This window comes from Hemicordylus capensis, chromosome 2, assembly GCF_027244095.1.
Source record: "Hemicordylus capensis ecotype Gifberg chromosome 2, rHemCap1.1.pri, whole genome shotgun sequence".
Lineage (NCBI taxonomy): Eukaryota > Metazoa > Chordata > Lepidosauria > Squamata > Cordylidae > Hemicordylus > Hemicordylus capensis.
Genome location: NC_069658.1, coordinates 44,541,879 through 44,557,424, shown reverse-complemented (window position 1 = coordinate 44,557,424; position 15,546 = coordinate 44,541,879).

The following is a 15,546-nucleotide window of genomic DNA, read 5'->3' as shown; positions in this document are numbered from 1 at the left end:
AGACAGTCATTTAATTTCCTGATATCGATGACAAGGAAAATAGATTTGGGTGTCATCAGCCTATTGATACCACCCAGCACCAAATCCCCTGATTACCTCACCCAGCGGTTTAATGTAGATGTTAAAACGCATTGGTGACAGAATGGAGCCCCGAGGGACTCCATACAGTAGATCCTGTTAGAAGAGCAACTGTCACCAAGCACCACCATCTGAAATTGACCCGAGACATAGAAGTGGAACCACTGTAAAACAGTGCCTCCTGTCCCCAAATCCCCCAGACAATCCAGAAGGTACGATCATCAATGGTATCGAAAGCCACTGAGAGATCCAAAAAAACCCAGCAGAGTCACACTTCCTCTATCAGTTTCCTAGCAGAGGTCCTCTATCAGGCCATCCAAGGCCATCTCAAATCATAGCCTGCCCTAAAAGCAGTTTGAAATGGTCTAGTCTAGATAATCATGAGTTAGCATCATTGGTGCTCCTAAGGTCATCAGGATGTGTGGACGGGACACATTTTCAATTTTCTAATGAGTGTGGTCAGCCACCTAATGGCAAAGCGGGAAATGACTTGACTAGCAAGCCAGAGGTTGCCATTTCGAATCCCCACTGGTATGTTTCCCAGACTATGGGGAACACCTATATCAGGCAGCAGCAGCAATATAGGAAGATGCTGAAAGGAATCATCTCATACTGCATGGGAGATGGCAATGGCAAACCCCTCCTGATTCTATCAAGAAAACCACATGGCTCTGTGGTGACCAGGAGTTGACACCAACTTGACGGCAGAACTTTACTTTAATGAGTGTTGTCACTGAACTGTGAACTGGTTGTGCAGAGGCCCATAATTACAGCCTTGCCAGCCTCAAGTTGATCCCCTTCCATTCTTTGCTTGACTTAGAAGAAGCAGGCATCTTCAGCGAATCATGAGCCAAGGGGGTTCTGAAGGAGGCGTGACTGCCTTTGCTTCCTGGAGCTCCGTTTACTCCTCTCTCTCTCTCATCCTGACTCGCCCCAGCATTAATGAGAGCCACACTGCCTGCAGGCTGACCATTCATCAGGTAGAGCTGCAGCTCTACCTGACGAATGGCCAACCTGCAGGCAGCGTGGCTCTCGGGCATGGGGGAGAGAGAGGGAGAGAGAGAAGAGCATCTCAAACTGCCTCCTTTGGTGCCCCCTGGCTTGTAAGGAGGATGAGCTGCTTCTGCCTAGAAGAAACCCTGCTGCAGGTCTGTTTTAGAAACCCTGTCTGGGAGCTGTATATAACCTTGTAAATAAATCAGTTAGATTATCTTTATGAGACAATGCAAGAATGCTTCCCTCCAGCTCCCAAGCAGCCTGTGCTGACACATGATGCCAGCAGCTGGCTTAAAGGAGCGTTTGCACCATTAATCTGGTCTAAGAGCCGCACTTTGGCCCTGGGCTTGGCACCAGGATGCCAACTACACTGGCTGCCAATTAGTTTCTGGGCAAAATACAAAGTACTGGTTATTACCTATAAAGCCCTGAATGGCTTGGGCTCAGAAAGTGCCACCTTCATGATGATGATGATGAATTTGATTTCTATACCACCCTTCCAAAAATGGCTCAGGGTGGTTTACACAGAGAAATAATAAATAAATAAGATGGATGCCTGTCCCCAAAGGGCTCACAATCTAAAAAGAAACATAAGACAGACACCAGCAACAATCATTGGAGGTACTGTGCTGGGGGTGGGTAGGGCCAGTTACTCTCCCCCTGCTAAATAAAGAAAAATCACCACTTTAAAAGGTGCCTCTTTGCCAAATTAGCAGGGGTAACTGAAGGATGAAGGATGATGAATCTTGCTGCCTATTAAGATCATCAAGGGAGATCTGGTTGCTGTTGCCACTGGATCACTTGGTGGTGAGCCAAACCAGGCCTTCTCTAGAGTTGCCCGGCGGCTCAGGAATACACTCTAAAATGAAGTTAGAATCTTCCCATATCTGGTTGTTTTTGAGTGACATTTTAAGACACACCTGTTTCATTGGGCTTTTAGTTTATGTTTTAGGGTTTTAAAGTTTTATTTATGGTAATTTTAATCGGTTTAATATGATTTTTGGGGTTTAGCTGCTGTTTGTTTAAGTTGTAAACCAGACTGAGATTTTATAAGGGGCTGTATAATTGTGTTAAATAAATAAATACAGTAAATAAAGAACAAACTGAGGTTGAATCCAAATATGTTTGCGGTACTGACTGTGGGGAATCGGGGCCCAAGTCATGGTTTAGGTCTACCTGTTCTTGGTATGGTTACACTCCCCCTCGAAAGATCAGCTATCAGCTGCACAGCTTGGGAGTGCTCTTGGATCCCAAACTCTCTCTGGTTTCTCAGACTGAGGCAGTGGCCAGGAACACTTTTTATCAGCTTCTGCTGATACGTCAGCTACGTCCATTTCTGGAGGTAAATGTCCTTTAAAAAGTTATGCATATGCCAGTAATCTCCAGGCTTGACTACTGTAATGCATTCTGTATGGGGCTGTGTTTGTATGTAGCCTGGAAACGACAATCAGCGCATAATGAATCACCCAGACTAGTCTCTGGGACAACTCAAAGAGACCATAAAACACAGATTCTGAAAGAACTACACTGACTACCAATATGTTTCTGAGCAAAATACAAAGTGCTGGTTATTATCTATAAAGTCCTTAACCACTTGGGTCCAGGATATTTAAGGGAGTGCCTTTGTTGTCATGAACCCTGCTGCCTAATAAGATCATCTGGGGAGGTCCAGTTACAGTTGCCACTTGTTCGTTTGGTGGTGAAACAGGGCCAGGCCTTCTCTGTGGCTGCCCCAGGGCTTTGGAATATGCTAGCTGTTAATATAAGAGCATCTCCATCTCTGATTGCTTTTAGAAAGACCCTCAAGACACAACTGTTTTCTCAGGCTTTTAACTGAAATTAATTTTCAATTGTTTTTATCCTATGAAACTGTTTTAACTTGTTATTCTGTGAAATTGTGCTAATTGCTGTTACTCTGTTTTATATTTGGTGTTTTAAATTGTGTAGACTGCCTAGAGATACACATATCAGGCGGTATATAAATATAATGAATGAATGAATGAATGAATATTTTTGTGACTATTTGTATATTGTTTATCATTATCAACAAAATGGTTTGCAAAGAAGCAGTTTCTATAGCAAATGGATCCTTGTCACAAAGGGCTCACAATCCAAAAAACACAAGCAACAGCCATGGGGAGAGAGAACTATGAGCTTTCTTGCAATCGGGAGAAAGGGCTCAAAAGGGGCAAGGGGAGGACGCCATAAAATGCTTACCTTCCCTGCAGATGATCTCCCTGCCGTTGCTGGGCTACGGATCACCCGCCCAGATGATCGTAGGCTGCTCCTAGCAGCATGGAGGTTTGGGTGCCAGGAGGACCCCAGAACTCCCATAATGCACCACATGAGTGCACGGTGCATTATGGGGATTTTTGTGACGCTGGCCAGGAGGCTGCTGGTGTGAGGGTGCCATGCAGAGCTGTGTGTCACTGACACATGATCAGTTAGCCCAAGTTAAGGGAGCCCTTGTGCCTTGAACTCTGACTAAGTGGCAGGCTCCCTAATCGGATTTGTTGTTGCCCCACCACTGGGAGCCACTCAGTGGTGGTTTACATGTGAAGCAAAGATCAAGCTTAGGCAGCCAAGCCTGATCTTTGCTGCTTGTGTGAACAGCCTCTATGTTGCACTGAAATGGGACAGTTGCTACCCTCCCCCACCATAAGTTGTTTTGGCTGAAACTATCCCTGCAAGGTTTCCTCACCCCCCAGTATTACCTCTGCTAACTGAGCATTACCCCTGCTATCTGAGCAAAGAGGCACCTTTTAAAGTAATGATTATATTTATCAGGGGAAGCTAAATTTACCCTGTTCCTATCCAACCTCAGCACAGCATCCCTCCAGTGGGTGTTGTTGGTGTCTGCCTTGTTTCTTTTTAAGATGTGAGCCCTTTGGAGACAGGGAAGGCACAATGTTTCTTATTTGTTCCCACCCTCCATGTAAACTGCTTTGAGAACTTTTGTTGAAAAGTGGGATTTAAATATCTCTAGTAGTAGTAGTATCCACCCCACTCCCATTTTGCACAATATCCAGTCATGGAAATCTCTAGGATTGCTTTCAGTTGTCACCTGGAGATTGCTGCCCATTGCTTGAGACTGCAGGCCAATCCTGGAGGGCTGGCAACCTAAATGTAAGAGAAACACCATTTAAAATCATGATATAAAATGAGGTTATTCAGACAACCTGTCAGAGTAGACATACTGTGGATGGATATGTTTTCATATGGTAATAAAAAGTTGGATCAAATATGCAAGCAAGATAAAATAAAGTTTTGAAACAGCATCTTAATCCTGTTGTGCAAGCTAAGTCACAGTGACCATCCAAGAAGATAAATTTCACATCTGCATTTTGTATAGATTAAAAAAGAGGTGATGCCACTGTCATGAAGGTCACAAAACAAGTGTTTATTTACAATAACCAAGAGAGTTCATAAAGGCACAAGCAAGAGTTTGGACTGTTTAGACAGATGGGAAGAGGTCACTGTGGGAGAGATGACCTGGATCTTTATTATTGGATTGGAACCCTTATGGGAGGACAAAGGAATATCTATTCATTTCCTGGCTGTTGTTTTAGGAAAGAAATTAATTTATTGACTAGTTACAGCTTATTTGGGGATAGTGCTAACTGTTTCACTAAATTTGTATATGTCACATACACACACACACACACACCCATGTCATGCTGATGGACTTTTCTCTTTAGTAAAACTTAATCAGGTTTCCATAATAGATGCTGCTTGTTTTGTGATTCCTTTTTTTTTTAAGGAGTAATAAAACCACCATTAATGTTCTATGTTCTCTCTGCAAAGTAAACAGGATTCTCAATAGGGGGTCACTGTGCCAATTTATTGGCATAGAGTAGACATTCAATAAATTATAATGAAATGCAAAATTTCAAAACCCCACTATTCCTAAGCATCTTATTTGCTGATATGTAGATATATAAACTTTTATTTGCTGAGTCAATGCTAGTAGTAAAATAAGTACAAACATTATCTATAATGGTGACATCTGTGTTTATTTTTCAACCTTGTAAAACTATAACACAGATCCTACTTTTTCTAAAATATGAGTAAGGCTTCTTCTGCCAACAAAGTCACAATAAAACATGAGCCACATTATCCCACAGATAATCAGGGTCTGTGTTTGACAGCCATGGAGACAAAAGTCTACTGTTTAGAGAATAACTGTGAAATAAACAGCACGTTTATAAGCATTTAGAAATCATTCATTAAAGGAACTATAAAGTATAACCTAACAGAGCCACCTCTAGAAGTCACAGTGCACTTTATGCCATTCCTACGTCTTCTGTTATGAGTAAATCAGGTGGCCAAAGCTGATCACAGAGTCATCCAGTTCTGGTACTCATTTCATATGGTTTGTGTTCACTATTACTACCACAATGACTACTATGACTCAGTGGCAGCTGGTACAGGCGCTGCCAGGGGGGACGGGGCAGGGGGAGGCACCTTTAACTGTGAGTTACTAGGTGTTTAACTCTCCTCCCGCCACACCTGAAAGCTGTTTTGAGCAGTGGCACGCTGCCTAGCACCTGCTGCGGCAGAGGATCAGCTCCACCACGCAGCTGGCGGAGAGCATTTGCATGGCCAGCAAATGTCCTCCATACATGTGCAGAGGCCAGCTGAGTGGCAGAGCTGATCGTCCACTGCAGGGGGTGCTGGGCAGCATGCCGCTGCTCAAAAGAGCTTTCAGGTGCGGCAGGACAAGAGGTAAGCACCTAGTAATTTCCAGTTAAAGGCACCGCCCCCCACTCCCACTCCCGCCGGTGGTGTCCACACCAGCAGCTGCTGCTGCTTCCACAACAATGATTACTATGATGACTACTGATCATGTGAAATCACTAACTGTGTGATCTTGATAATGGTAATGAGAAAGATAAAGATAACTGTGGAGAATCTACAGAGACTGGCCTCCTAAGAGTATACAAGGATGTCGAGAGCTATGTGGCAAGTTCAGCTGCAGGGCTGTCAGTAGGGGCAGAGTGGGGGCAGCCAGAGAGAAGGCTCAGTCCCGGGTTGCCACCAAACGAGCCAGTGGCAACTGTAACTGGAGATCACCCCAGATGATCTTAATAGGCAGCAGAGTTCATGACAAAGAAGGCACTCTCTGAAGTACTCTGGACCCAAGGCATTGAGGGCTTTCTAGGTAATAACCAGCACTGTATTTTGCTTGGAAACATGCAACAATGATTACTATGATGACTACTGATCATGTGAAATCACTAACTGTGTGATCTTGATAATGGTAATGAGAAAGATAAAGATAACTGTGGAGAATCTACAGAGACTGGCCTCCTAAGAGTATACAAGGATGTCAAGAGCTATGTGGCAAGTTCAGCTGCAGGGCTGTCAGTCGGGGCGGAGTGGGGGCAGCCAGAGAGAAGGCTCAGTCCCGGGTTGCCACCAAACGAGCCAGTGGCAACTGTAACTGGAGATCACCCCAGATGATCTTAATAGGCAGCAGAGTTCATGACAAAGAAGACACTCTCTGAAGTACTCTGGACCCAAGGCATTGAGGGCTTTCTAGGTAATAACCAGCACGGTATTTTGCTTGGAAACATATTGGCAGCCAGTGGAATTCTTTTAAAATCAGTGTTATGGTCCCTTAGGGTTGTCCTAGAGACCAGTCTGGCTGCCTCATTCTGCACCAATTGTAGTTTCTGGACTATATACAAAGGCATACTAGTAGAGTGTATTACAGTTGTCAAACCTGAAGGTTACCAGCATATGCACCACCGTTTTAAGGTCATTTACCTCCAGAAATGGGCATAGCTGAAGTATCAGCCAAAGCTGATAAAAAGCACTTCTGGCCACTGCCTCAACCTGAAAAACCAGAGAGAGTTTTGAATCCAGGAGCACTCCCAAGCTATGTATTTTATTTATTTGATTTGATTTGATTTGATTTGTATACCACCCTTCCAAAATGGCTCAGGGCAGTTTACAATTAAAACACACCACTAAAACAGTAAAGAGCTAAAACAAATTAAAAAACAATATAACAATTAAAAATTTAAAAACATTTTAAAACATCAATTAAACAATTACAGTGATTAAAAACCCTGAAATCGGGTTTTGAATTTTAAAATAAACTAGAAATTAAAACCCCCACAATTTAGGAAGCTGAGAAAGCTTGGGTGAAAAGAAGGGTTTTCAGGTGTTTTTTGAAAATTGCCAGAGATGGGGAGGATCGCATCCCAGCAGGGAGCACATTCCACAATCTCGGGGCAGAAACCGAGAAGGCCCGTCTCTGTGTAGCCACCAAACGAGTTGGCAGTAACTGGAGATGGACCACCTCAGATGACCTCAATGGGCGGTGGGGCTCATAATGAAGAAGATGCTCTCTTAGGTACCCAGGGCCTAAGCCATTTAGGGCTTTGTAAGTTATAACTAGCACTTTGTATTTTGTCCGGAAACCTATTGGCAGCCAGTGTAACTCCAACAGCAAAGGAGTAACATGGTCTCTCTGAGATGACCCAGAGACCAACCTGGCTGCTGCATTCTGGACCAACTGAAGTTTCCGGACTATGTACAAAGGCAGCCCCACGTAGAGCACATTACAAAAGTCAAGTCTGGAGGTTACCAGCAGATGTACCACAGTTTTGAGGTCATTGATCTTTTAGAGTAATATTGTAGGTCCATCCCATTACCACCTCCAGGCTTGCATTTAGGGAAGTTATGCAATTTCCTGATGAGGTTGATATGGAGAAATAGATTTGGGTGTCATCAGCATATTGATAATACCCTGCACCAAACCTCCTGATGATAATTCCCAGCAGATTTATGTAGATGTTAAAGAGCATTGGAGACAGTATGGAGCCTTGTGGAACTCCATACTTTAATTCTTTAATTCTCCATAATTTAATTCTCCATACTTTAATTTTCACTTTTCAGAGTAGCAGTCTGCAAAGTTTCCACAACACCATCTGGAATCTACCAGAGAGGTAGGAACAGAACTATCGTAAACAGTGCCACCCAATCCCACCTCCCTCAGGAGACCCAGAAGGATACCATGGTCAATGGTATCAATAGCTGCTGAGAGATCCAAAAAGATCAGCAGAGTCACACTCCCTCTGTCAGTAACCAACTGGAGACCATCATCCATCAGGCTTACCAAGGGAGTCTTAACCCCACAGCCTGCTCAAAAGCTGGTTTGAAATGAGTCTAGCTAATCTGTATCATCCATAACTGCCTGGAGCTGAGAGGCCACCACCTGCTCCTACTATTTTATTGTTTTATCCTATTATAATGATTTTTAAAAGATAAGACTTGACTATGGAAGGTCTAACAATTTGTTAGCAAAAGAAGATTTTGCTCTGAAGGGGGGAGGATGGTGTTCCTCTAAGTTTCTTTTATTAGCAATTATAGACAGATAAAAGTGTTTGTGGAGCTTAGGTGTTCTATGAGACTGACAATGGGGCTCTCTTCCAGGCACAAGATTTAATGACCCTATAGGAGGCATTGTCAAAATATGTGATAAAGTCTGTTACTGGGCTATTCCACCCTAGGAAGGTTGGTTCACCCTCCTCAGGTCAAATGCTGACATGGCATATGCTCCATAGTCTTCCTCGTTAGTGGTCTTTTGGACAGTATCCAGAGCCTTATATGTATTCCTGCTTGTCACTGTTCATGGGATGAAGTACGTGAGGGATACTGCAAAACTACGGGGATGATCTTCTGGATACACCTTTGGGATGACCTGTGGCCAGCTGATATCAGCTGGCAGTCTACCTTTTTGCTTACTGGCTTTCTTTTTTCCTTGTGAGGATTTGGCTAGGATATGACACTTGTGTTGGCCTCTTAATATTCTGTTGGGCTGGCAGGCTAGGAGTTTGGGACTAAGTAGCCATAGGGGAAATGCTTGATTAAAAAGCAGAAGGTTGCCGGTTAGAATCCCCGCTGGTACTATACCGGGCAGCAGCGATATAGGAAGATGCTGAAAGGCATCATCTCATACTTCACAGGAGGAGGCAATGGTAAACCCCTCCTGTTTTCTACCAAAGAAAACCACAGGGCTCTGTGGGCGCCAGGAGTCAAAATCGACTTGATGGCACACTTTATCTTTACCAAGCCATAGTTAAGTTGCAACTTATAGAAAGGTAATGTATGATTACAGTGGCTGACATGCAGACCAATGAAGCAGCAGCATTCTAAGGAAAGTGTGGAGCTGTTAAGCTGCAGAGTAAAGCAGGGGAATGACAATGTGATTTTTTTCTGATCTCCCTTTTCCCTTGAAGTGATCCTTGTGACCTAGGAATAAGTCCTTGAGGGTCCCTGAGGGTTGGGACCTACTTACAGATCTCACAGAAAGCTTGGGGTGTTGTTGTTTTTTGACAAAAATCACCCCCACAATTATTCATGCTGCACAGCTCTGGAATGTAGCACCAGCTCCCTCACAGCATCAGCTCACAAAGTGCTCATGCTCCATTAGTCTTCATGTCAGCCAGTATATAGATATATAATAATTTATTTGAACGAAATAGCACACTGATTCAGTGCTATTACTCGGGGCATAACTGATATCCATGACACCTACTCAGTGTAAATAAACTGTACTGATATAGCCTCACTTCACAAACTCAGATGCGGTAAAACGATGCTCATTTCTTCCAGCAATTATAAAGTAGAAAAGTTGTATCTGAATTTAAATCACCAAAAATCACATTTGGCACAGATTCAGCCTGTAGACAGGAAGCACATGTATGTGGGCAGCGAATATTTTAAGGGAAAAGATATTGCTATGAAATATTATGAAAGATTGTTGAAAATATCTCTATTTGTCATGATAAGTGGCAGGCATGCATGAGGTGGCAGCAGTGGAAGGATGAGAACTCTTTCGTAAATACTGAGTGATTAAGTAGATTAACACGATTTACATATCATTTGTTAATCCATCACGTTTGAGATAACACTTTAAATTTTTTTTAATGTACTACCTTTTATACGGATTGCCTTACCTTTAATGTTTCAAATAAGTCACATAACCTTGTTGACAATTGCACATTAAAAATAAAACTTTCTCTCTCTCTCCAAAGACTGATAATCCAAGCCATTTGATGTGAATATTTAAAATTATCTGCAAAGATGATTAACCTTATTAATCTATACACCGCAGTGGAATAGCTAGGAAAGAAGGGGGTTCTGGGTTTGCCTCCCACAGCATTGTACACGGCCCCTGCTTAACCACAGTAGCATCTTCCTGCTGCTTCAGGCACCTGGTGCTGATGTCACTCCTGCCACCCACCCATCCACCTGTAGCTGCCACTGCCTTCCAGCTCAGGAGGGCTGGCGGGCAGGCAGTGGAGGAGTGGGCAACTGCGGAGGAGGCAGGCAGCAGAGGAGGAGGTGGGCGGGTAGCAGCAGGAGCGGCTGGCTGGCCAGAGTGTATGGGGGGAGGTGAGCGAGGTGGCCCTCGGGGGCAAGATGGCCCATGTTCCAAGGACACTTTGGAACACTGGTAGCTGTGCCCCTGTTATACTGTGGTATATTGTGACTGGTGTTTTTGGAACTTGAAGCATGGCTTGGGGAGTAAGGCACGACCATTCAGTTCCTATCATTTATATAGATTTTCATAGCTTCATTTCAAATCAGTGGGATTTACAGAGTGGCCGACATCCAGTGCACCAAACAGTGGCGGGTCTAGGCAGAGGTAGAGTAGACACTTGCCTATAGTGGCAAAGTTTGAGGAGCTCCCCCTCTCTGGGGGCGAGGGCAAAGCTCCCCCCTTTTCTCCTTAAAAACCACGCCTGTGTGTGGTGGGATAAGGCCAGTGAAGGCCGCACAGTGACGGCTGTGGGGAGGGGGCGAGGGGAAAGTCCCCCCTTTACCTTTAAATGCCACGCGAGTGACAGGGCAGCAGCGGCTGCAGTGAGGAGGGGAAAGTCCCTCCTTTTAGCAATGCCACTGCGTAGGTGGTGAGGGCAGCGAGGAAGAATGCCTTCCGCACATGGAGAAAGGCCCATAATGGACTGCAGATGGAATGTGCAGTCATTTGAGAGGGAGGAGGGGAGATGGAAGGAGCTCTTGCTGCCATCTCTGTCATCCTGGGGATGGCAGAAATCAGGAGGAAAAAGGGGGGCTTTCTCCCTCCCCCCCCCGCCCTCGCTGCAGTGGCGGGGGCGGCAAATCCTTGGCTGCCTACGGGTGGTAAAAGGCTTAATCCGCCCCTGGCACCAAAGATGGGCAGAGCTGACCCATCCATGCTGCTGCAGGCTTGTAGTGAAGCACCAGTAGTCTAACACTTTTGTGCTATAGTGCAATTACCTTAAGTAGCATGCCTGCACTCTGGAAGCATTGGGCTGGAAGCATGTTGCATGACCAGCAGCAATGTCTTTCTGATCTAAGTAGTGCTTCCAGAATGTAGAGAAGCTACATGAAGTATTTGTGCTCTTCACTATGAGCCTGCAGCAGTGTTGGTGGACCAGCACGGACCTTGTTATGCTGTGGTCGACATTGGCCAGTGTCTCCACAAACAGGGGAAGCAACAATCCCTATCCACCTAATTAGGTTTGTAGTGCCTCCACAAACATAGAATGGGGTTTGAAGGGATGTAAGGGAACATCACTAGTTAGGGACACGCTCAGACACTGCTGAGTCTCTGACATTTTCTTGAGGGAGGTCAAAGTCATCCTGAAGATTTCCCCTGGGCATAAGCCTCACAACTTGGCCTTCATAACTAGCTCCATTGCCTACCTTCTGAACCTCACTGACGCTAAAGAAGTAACCTGCTCAGGTTACTCTTTGGCTGAGACTTGTTTAACTCCTTACTCCTTGCTTGAGTCGGGTCATCTGACTGGGCATTACCTTCCCACCTATTAAATACACTCACACACAGACACACACACAGACACACACACACACACACGTGTGAGAGCTCTAGAGAGTTTCCTTCACAACTATATTTGAGATTTTAATTTCATTCCATGAAAACGTGTGGACATACAATTTAAACAGGTTTTTTTTAAAGTCACTTATACTGTGTAATTATGAAGACAATACTCTGAGTCTCAAATAATATCTCTTTTAATGATAAAACAGGAGGAAAACTATCCTAACAATTCAGATGTCATTTTCATTATATCAGCAATGCCCAGAGTAACCTACTGATTTAATGTTTTTTTACTTACATAAAAAGTGGTACAACTCCCTGCCAGTCGCTTTTTATCTGTTAAACCGCAAAAACTGTAATAAAGCAATAAGGAAAAGCATGGGAGTATAAAGATAAGGGTGAAACTCTGTCCTTTGCCTTTGAAACTGCCTTATTCAAAGTGACGGACATGGAAACTGAGTTTTGTTGACATACAGGAAAACATTGACTGAAATATAGAGACTTTCACCTAATGCATGGGGCATGTGAACAGACAATAGTTTGTAGTTCAATATCCACTATGCCTGTGATCCTGGTTAAAGAGTTAATCAGGATCTCCAAGCCCCACGTGCTTCTGCAGAATGTGACATGAGAACTGAATTTCTGGGTAATTGTGGTCAGTGGTTAAACGGCATTTAATTAGGATTGATAACTAGGCTCAATCCTAATTAGATGCAGTATATCCACTGTGGTTTGACCAGGAAATATATGTGTTCTCATCACGCTTCATGGGATCATGCAAGGCTTGGCGATTCTGGTTAATTCATTACCCAGGATCGCCATGATTGTGAGTACGCAGCCTATACAGATGGCCTTTATTATTTGCGGGGGTTCCGTTCTCATCTATAGCCTCGAATATGAAAACCACAAATAACAAAATCTTACCCCTATGGGAATCCAAGGGTTAGGTAGTCTAAAAAGGGAGCAAAAAAGCAGAAAGAAAAGGAATAAAGCACAGTACCTTTCTCTCCAGGCTTCCATCAAGGCTCCCCAAACCCACATATCCTCCAAATTTTTGTAAAAAAATCTTGGGACTTGAGAGAGTGAGAGTGAGAGTGAGAGCGCATGAGATGGGGAGAGAGAGAGAGAGAGAGAGAGAGAGAGAGAGAGAGAGAGAGAGAGAGAGAGAGAGAACCATAAAAAGGCTTTGTGCTGCAAAATGGCAGCTGTAAATGATATTGGAAGTAATTTCTAGCCACCAGGAACTGTGGATAGGCAAATTTTGCCTTTTTAAAAACTGTGAATAAAGAAACTGGGTCTCTAAGACCCAATCGTGGATATGTGAAACCACAATCCACAAGACGATAGCCACCTGTATATTTCTTTTTTCAGCACTATTTCATACAAAAAGAGAGGGAAAGATATCAAAGAGCTAGGAAAATTGAAACATAAACAATTCAGCCCGTGAGAGCTGCTGTGGTATTGTAGTGAGAGTTTTAAACTAGTACTGGGAAGACGCAGCATCAAATCCCAGTTGGATGACTATGAGCCAATTACTATCTACGAGTTCTACCTACTTCACAGGGCTGTTGAGAGAATTAAAAAATGTGGGGAACCTTGCACACATCCATGGAAGGATAGTGGGATAAATGTAACCAAGAAGACGTAAAACAACAAAAACCAGGGGCAGCTAAATTGTGAGGTCATCCACACAGTCAAAAACCTGCGTTTGGGAGCTGTGTGTGCTCCCAGTTTTCAGTTGTGTGGAAGCAAGGTAAGAGGAAAACCTGGATAGAAGTTACTGGAGCTATTCCCATGATCAGGCAAAATCGGGCTAGGGGAGCCTAGCCTGATTTTGCCTGATCGTGGGAGCCCCAGGCTGGCAGGCAAGCCTGGTGGCTCCCAGGCAGTTAACCCGCCTAAGTACCACTCCCCTAAAACCGGGTTTGCGGAGCGAGTGCTCCGCAAACCCGGTTTTTAAAATCATGAGTAGCCGCAGCACAGCTCCATACCACGGCTACTCATGAGAGACCCCCCCGGAGGGGAGGCGAAAAGCCACCTGCCTGCTCTGGCGGTCTCACCAGCATACCCTGTGCACTCACGCAGGGCATGCTGAAGCTTCCGGGGGGCGATTGGCCCTTGCTCCCCCCAGCCCCTGCCGGCTCCGTCACAGAGCCGGCAACCGTGTAGGCAGATAATCCGGCCGCCCAGGGCTCTGTCCCTGCTCGTGTGCAGGGAGAGCAGGCTTAGACTGCTCTCCCCACTCTTCTGCACAAACCGGGTCTCCCTGATCGTGAAACCCGGATCAATGTATGGAAGCAAGATAGTAGGAAAACCTGGGTAGCTTGCTCCCTTGCTTCTACCTTGCTTCCACACAATCACTTCTACCCAGGTTTTCTTCTTACCTTGCTTCCACACAACCGGAAATTGGGAGTGCACACAGCTCCTAAACCTGTATAAAGCTCAGTTTTTGAGGCTCTTCTCATGATCAAGTGAGAAGAGCCAAATCGGGTTTACAGGGAGAGCAGGCTAAGCCCACTCTCCCTGCAGACTAGCAGTAAGCCTTCCCTGGGCTGACACAGCATCTGCCAACATGACTGCCAGCTCCATCACAGAGCCAGTGGGGGCTTGGGAGTCCAGGGTCTGCGCAGCCACCAGACGTTCCAGCATGCCCAGGACATGCTGGAGAGACCCCCGAGAGGGGAGGCTGCTTTTTAGCCTCCTGGTCGGGGGGTCTACTCATGAGTTGCCATGCCACGGAGCCGCGCCACGGCAACACATGATTTTTAAAACTGGGCTTGCGGAGCACTCGCCCCACAAACCTGGTTTAAGGGCAGGGGCAATTTTATATATATATATATAAATTTTGTTTTACATTTATATCCCGCTTTTCCTCCAAGGAGCCCAGAGCAGTGTACTACAACAACCCTGTGAATTAGGTTAAACTGAGAGAGAAGTGACTGTCCCAGAGTCACCCAGCAAGTATCATGGCTGAATGGGGATTTGAACTCGGGTCTCCCCAGTCCTAGTCCAGTATTCTAACCACTGCACCACGCTGGCTCTCTCCTTGCTTTAATTTTAATGGAAGTTGAAGAGTTCTTTTTTAATTCCAGGCAGCCTTCCCTTAACTCTGTACATTTCTCTGCAACTGTCCAGTTTTAACAATTGCCTTATCCTAAATTTCTATGGTTTTAGCGATTTTATTTTATTGTGTTCTACTGTGGGGGTTTTTTAAAAATGAATTTTGTTGTAAGCCACCATTAATTCATTTATAAAGAACGGAGGCATATAAATCGGTCAAACAAACGAACAAAATAGTATGGTTTTAGATGCCACAATCTTTTGAATGCTACCTTGAGAGGGTATCTTAGTTGAACAGAACTATTTGTTAGAAACAGACAATAGATCAAGTGCTTGTGATATTAAGGTAAAGTGTGCTGTCGAGTTGATTTTTACTCCTGGTGCCCATAGAGCCATGTGTTTTTCTTTGGTGGAATACAGGAAAGGTTTACCATTGTCTTCTCCCGTGCAGTATGAGATGATACCTTTCAGCATCTTCCTATATCACTGCTGCCTGATATAGTACCATCGGGGATTCTAACCGGCAACCTTCTGCTTGTTAGTCAAACATTTCACCACTGCACCGCTTAATA